Raw genomic sequence first — 6,000 nt, 5'->3', positions numbered from 1 at the left:
TACACCTGTCAGCATCCCCGTATTCTTCCAGCTTTACTGGGCTGCCACAGTGAGTCTGGGCAGGTGTGGCCCCATGGCATGGAGCCAATCTTCTCCAATCTCTCATGCAGTCGCTATAACCAGGAGGAGCTGCTTCCCAGCTACATCTTGGGTGGAAGTCACTCCCATCCCCCTGGCTCAAAGCATGGCCACAGCTATTTAACATATCCATGAAACCAGTTAAACGTTATAGACATGTTAAATGACCACTCCAGAGGTTAGCTGCACAGCTGTTGCTGTACAAAACAGCTCTGAATGACCCTGCTCCATGTGTCCCTTCCCCCAGCTCAGGCTTGTGGCAGTGAGGACATCCTATATATATTTTTCTAATATTTCCTGGACACCTCAAGTTCTGGGCCCCATTACAAATCCCTGTTTGGGGCCCCCCTCTTGGCTGCACCCTGTTACATACCCTCACCCAGAGGAATTGTATGCCCTGGCTGTGGCTTCAACCCCCCACCTTGGGATGGGTAGGTCCTTCCCCTTCTCTGGGGTAGGCAGGTGCTCACACCATCTCAGGGATCCCTCCTCTACTCCCTGGAGTGCAGCCTTTCGTGCTGGATCAGGGTTCCCCACTCCCTGGCAATCTGGCCAGACCCCCCTGTTACACTCCCTCTTGAGCCATTAGGCTGGAGTTTCTGAGAATCCCCAGGGTAAAAGAGCTTGCCCTGGACAAGTTCAGGGGCCTTGAGTAACAACCAGACTAGACGGACAAATACACTTAGGAGTATTTTTAAGTTCATAAAAATCAAACAAATTAAACATCGAGTAAACAAAATGTTACTGATTTTTAACGCAAGCCTTAGTGAGGGGAAGGAGGGGGCCTGAGGGAAGTAGTAGCCGCAGGAGGACCTGCAAGACTTTAAAGAGAACAGGGAGGAAGTAGGCTTCAAGGCCAACAATACGCTTGCCATCGCACCACTGATTAGAGGGAGACAGAGAGGAGCTGCTCACCCCCTGCTATGCCCTGCCCCCGAGGACAGAGCAGCTATTTTCAGGGAGAAGACAGCAGGATGACAATTTTCTTGAGGGTGAAGAGGAAAATGGGCTGACCTTAAAAGAAAAGAATTTTTTTCCAGAATACATCTACGACTGGTGGGAGAAAAAGCCCCTTGAAGAGATGTGAGAAGAGAAACCTCATTCTCAGACCAGATCTGAAAAGCCAGTGTGAACAGCAGGCTGCGCTGGACCAGCTCCTTTGGCTCAGGAAAAAGTCAGCCAAGTTTCCTGACTTCTCAGGCTCTGAGGAGCGGCTTGAGCCCAGGCCATGCAGGAGAAAATGAGAAGCACAGGGCTGGTCAGGGAGTTCTGACAAAGTAGAGGAAAATGACTTGAAAACTTGGCTGAGATGGATTTGGAACTGCAGAAAATAGCTGAGAAGTTCCGTGGCAACCGCAAGGGCTGATGGTTTTGGAGAGAAGGGCAGTGTGAAGAAGCATCTCTCACATTAACTATTTCTCACCACTTCGTTGACCTTAAATTGACACAATTTATTTACCTACAGGCAGAAAGTAAAATGAGCTTAGTATTCATTACATGTTTGACACAACTGGAAATGTCTCTACTTTTTTGGCAGCAGGCTACTGAAAGTAAGAATAGCATGACTTGTGACATATTCTTTCTAACAAAATAAGCATGTTAACACTCTTGTGACAATGACTTGTGATACCATCTTTGAAGAGATATTTGTTTCAGTTTAAAATAAGATTCAACTAAGGAAAAACTCAAGTAAGCTTCAGCCTGATGAATATCTTTTAATTAATTTCTGTATACAATCGTTGTTTGCTTGCTGAACATGTTTAGGCTTCTCCCTCCTCTACACTTCCGGTGAAGTGGTTGTAAATTTGTGTTTGCTTTACTGCACGCTAAGGGGCGTTGAGTCTAAGCCTCCTTCCAAACGGCCAACACTTTCTAGATTTTATGATGTGGAACCATCGATGCCTAGATCCGTGATTCTTCCAAAGATGTCGGTTAATCAGATGCTTGAGGTGGAAAAAGCTTCAGATAATGTGATTATTCCCCAATGGCTTTTCCAACATGTGGGTTAAACCATTTTCACTCTTTCCCTTGAGAACCTGAGGCTACAAAACAAATCCCCATCCTCTCCAGGCAGGGTTCTGTCTCAGCACCTCCTCACGAGCTCCTTTTTTTCTCTCCACAGGGCAAATCGCAGAAGTCCTCATCCTTGTTCTGACATCACTGAAGTCGTTTAGCACCTTATGCGCAAGCTTCTGGGAAGAATCACCTCTTGGGATGCTGTCTTAGGCATTAGAAATTACTCTCTCTCCTTCCCCGTGCCTTAGATGCATTTCTGCTCAAATTAAGTGAGGATGGCCCATTTAAGGAGCCTGGTAAAGACTGTGTCTTTTCTGGATGTACAACACGATGCTTACAGAGACGTTGGTATTCAGGTACACAATGTTGGCCTGAGTTCTTTATACCATTTTAGTTAAGCATTATTATAAAGTTGAAAGTGAAACACTTCATTAGAAACTCAGTCTCATCCCTTCTCCAGGACCTATACAAATGAGCCAAAGACGTCAGTCAAAGTTCTCATAACTCTAAGAACACGGGAGAACCCAGACTCCAGCACAGTAATGTCGAGACCTGGTGTATCTATTCAGAGGGCAGCAGAAAAGTAACAACGTGGAGACACTTCCCGCCCTCAAGATTCATAGATTGCTCAGAAAATAGAAACTTCTGATAAGGGTTTCTTGTTTTGCCTTTTTAGTCCTACAAGAGGTTGTAATGCTTTGATGTATTCAATCATCACTTAGGGAGCTTGTTCAAGTGCAGACTTCTGGGCTGTACTCCTGTATATTCCAGTTTCATAGGTCTGAGTGGGTCCAGGATTTAACGTTTAAGCAAGTGTCCCAGATGACTGCACTAAGTGTTCCATGGGCCATATTTTGAGAAACATTTCCACAGGGGATAGAGTGCTCAGCTGTGTCAGGACAGCTGGGGAGGCCCACAGTTCCCCAAGCTGGGTAGAGATGGGCTATGCTGTTTCCCTACTAGTGTGCTCCTGACAGATTCTGACCAAGATTGTCCCAGGAGAAAGGGCTATTTGCTTATGGGTTCAGATTTTCCCTTCATGATTTACCCTTGACTCTTGGGAAAGGACATGATTTGCAATATGGAAATAACATCTGGGGGTTGGAAGTCCAGAGGATGGCTAGTTGTAGGCGAAGCAGAATTCAGATACAGCAGTACAGTTTGTGGGCTGGTGCCCAGTAATTACATCCTGTTGGTGAGGAGCGTTCCAATCTGCTTTAATCGCTCATAATGTTTTATGGTAATGATCAGATAATTTATCAGCACCCTACATTTGTCCAGCATAATTTCTGTTCACCACTCTGAGTTGTGACTTTAATGAGTTGTTTTAGCCAAGGTACAGGATGTTGATTCACTGTTAATTTCAAGTGGGAAGACAGCCACAGCAGCATGTCTCTTGGGTTTTTGGGTTTTTTTTGTCATTGTCCCTGAGAAGCTTGGATGGATAATGCTTTGCCTGCTTTGTTCTCACATATCTTTGATTACACTCCTTTTCTCCTACAGAAGCATCCATTTGGCACTCTAGTTGACTTGGTACATAATATTTACCATTAACTAAGAATTAGAATAATGAAGCTAAGCTAGCAAGCTACAGACTCATGTTTTGCAAAAAGTCAATATGCATGTGAAATGTATCAATTTTCCATAAAAATATAGTTTGGAAAAAGTTGTATAGATTACTGAATTTGTTTGCCTATTTCTGTTTTTTCCCAAGGTCCAATAGAATATGTCGGCTAGAAAAACTAGCAAAGTGAATTTTAAAATTCAAGTTGTAATGTACTTGGCTTAGGAACAAAAGCTGAGGAGATAAATGGAAGCTGGATGTCTTTCTCCTGAGAGAAACGGAGAAGGACTAGCACATTACTAATGTGGCTGTGGCAGCTGAGTTTATTATATGTTTATACTGCTGACTTAAGTACTTCATACAGAGGAAATGTAGCAGTAGACAGCGTTGTTCTTTAATCTACAAAGTAGCCCTGTTTTTAGCTTGGCACTAAAGAGTAGCAGGTGGCATCACTTCATGCAGTAGATGCAGCCTGGAAATGTGTTTGCCCATTGAACTTTTATTTAAAAAATAACATTAAATTTTCTGAAGGTCAACTTTTTAAAATATGTTCAGTTGCAGTTCATTTTCAGTATTATTTTGTACTGGTCTCAGGTGTACAGCTTAGTGGTTAGACAATCATATACTTTTTATAGTGTTCCTCTCGATGTTTCCGGTACCTCACTGGAACCACACATAGTTATCATAATATTATTGACGATATTCCCTATACTGTGCTCACATCCCCGTGACTATCTTACAACTACCAATTTGTACTTCTTAATCCCTTCACGTTTTCCACCCAGTCCTCTAACCCCCAACTCCTCTGGAAACCACCAGAGTCCACCCTCTGTGTCTAGGAGTCTGTTTTAATTTTGTTTGTTCATTTATTTTGTTCTTTGGATTCTGCATATGAGTGAAATCATGTGGTATATGTCTTTCTCTGACATTTCATTTAGTGTAATACTCTCTAGGTCCATCCATGCCATCACAAATAATAAGAGTTCATTCTTTTTATGGCTGAGTAATATTCCACTGTGTATATGTAGCACTGCTTTTTTATCCACTTGTCTATTGATGGGCATTAGGGATGCTTCCATATCTCGCCTATTGTAAATAATGCTGCAGTGAACATAGGAGTACATACATTATTTTGAATTATGGTTTCCTCAGATAAATACAAGGTGGAAAATTTTTAAGGGAAATTCTGTAATGATTGTTTTTAAAGGTAAAGACAGTGATTCTTTTTATAAGCTGACTCCTAATGTTTTAATTTTAAAACAGCATAGCATACCAGGGGCCAGGAGCATGTACCTGAGCCATTAAGAGACCTGCATTCCAGTCCCATTGCCGTTTCATTAATTGGTTATAGAATCAAGAGGAATGTATTAGGTGGTTTCTAGGAATACTTTAACATCCAAAATTCAGGATCCTAATTCCAATGTTTCAGTGGCTGGGTTTCTTCAAAATAAAGGAGAATGAAGACTCAAAAGATGTTAAAATATTCTAAAGCTGCCATTTAATAGAGTAGCCACTAGCCATGTGTGGCTATTGAGCTCTTGAAATATGTCTGCTCTGAACTGAGATGCACTGTAAGTGTGAAGCACATATTAAATTTCAAAGGCATTAAAAAATTGGGAAGTATCTTATGAATTAATATTTTTATATTGTCTATATGTTCCAATAATAATATTTAAGATATATTGGGTTAAGTAAAACATACTAAAATGAATTCCACTGTTTCTTTTTTATTATAAATATAAACCGTTTTAATTTCAATAACTTAAACTTAGGCAATTCATAGTCTACTAAATTTAAAATAGAAAACTTCAACTCCCACACATGGCTCACACCATGTTTTGGGGGGCAGCCCTGCTATGAAAGACTAGTGTGTCCTATCAAGGAAGAAGCCCCCTGAAGAGAAGGAAACCTTCGTCACGGGTTGTTCAAGCTAAGCCTTGATGGTGTAGATGAAATTCTCCAAAGATAAGATGAGAACACTATTTTCTAAAACATAGTTCACTGAACACTAGCCTTGGGAAGCGCATCCCCATAGCACAACGAGTTTAGGCAACCATGCTCGCTACTAACCCCCCTTACTGATGCACAGCATTCATTAACATAATGAAGCTCAAGGAAGTCCCTAATAAAGCTGTTTTTCTTGTGTTAATCCACTGTTTCCCACATGACTCACTTGAAACAGAATCCCCTTCTCCCCTCTAAGATATAACTAGTAGTAATGGACAGACTCGAAACGGTTACTCCAGGAAATGCTGGTGGGTGAGATAATCACTAAGCCCCTTTTGTCTGTTGCGTATTTATAGGCAGTTTATAGAGACTCATCTATAAACTGCACTTACTTC

The sequence above is a fragment of the Desmodus rotundus genome, chromosome 3 (genome assembly GCF_022682495.2).
Source record: "Desmodus rotundus isolate HL8 chromosome 3, HLdesRot8A.1, whole genome shotgun sequence".
Taxonomy (NCBI): Eukaryota; Metazoa; Chordata; class Mammalia; order Chiroptera; family Phyllostomidae; genus Desmodus; species Desmodus rotundus.
The sequence above is the reverse complement of the archived record's forward strand: the minus strand, read 5'-3'. Positions refer to the sequence as shown.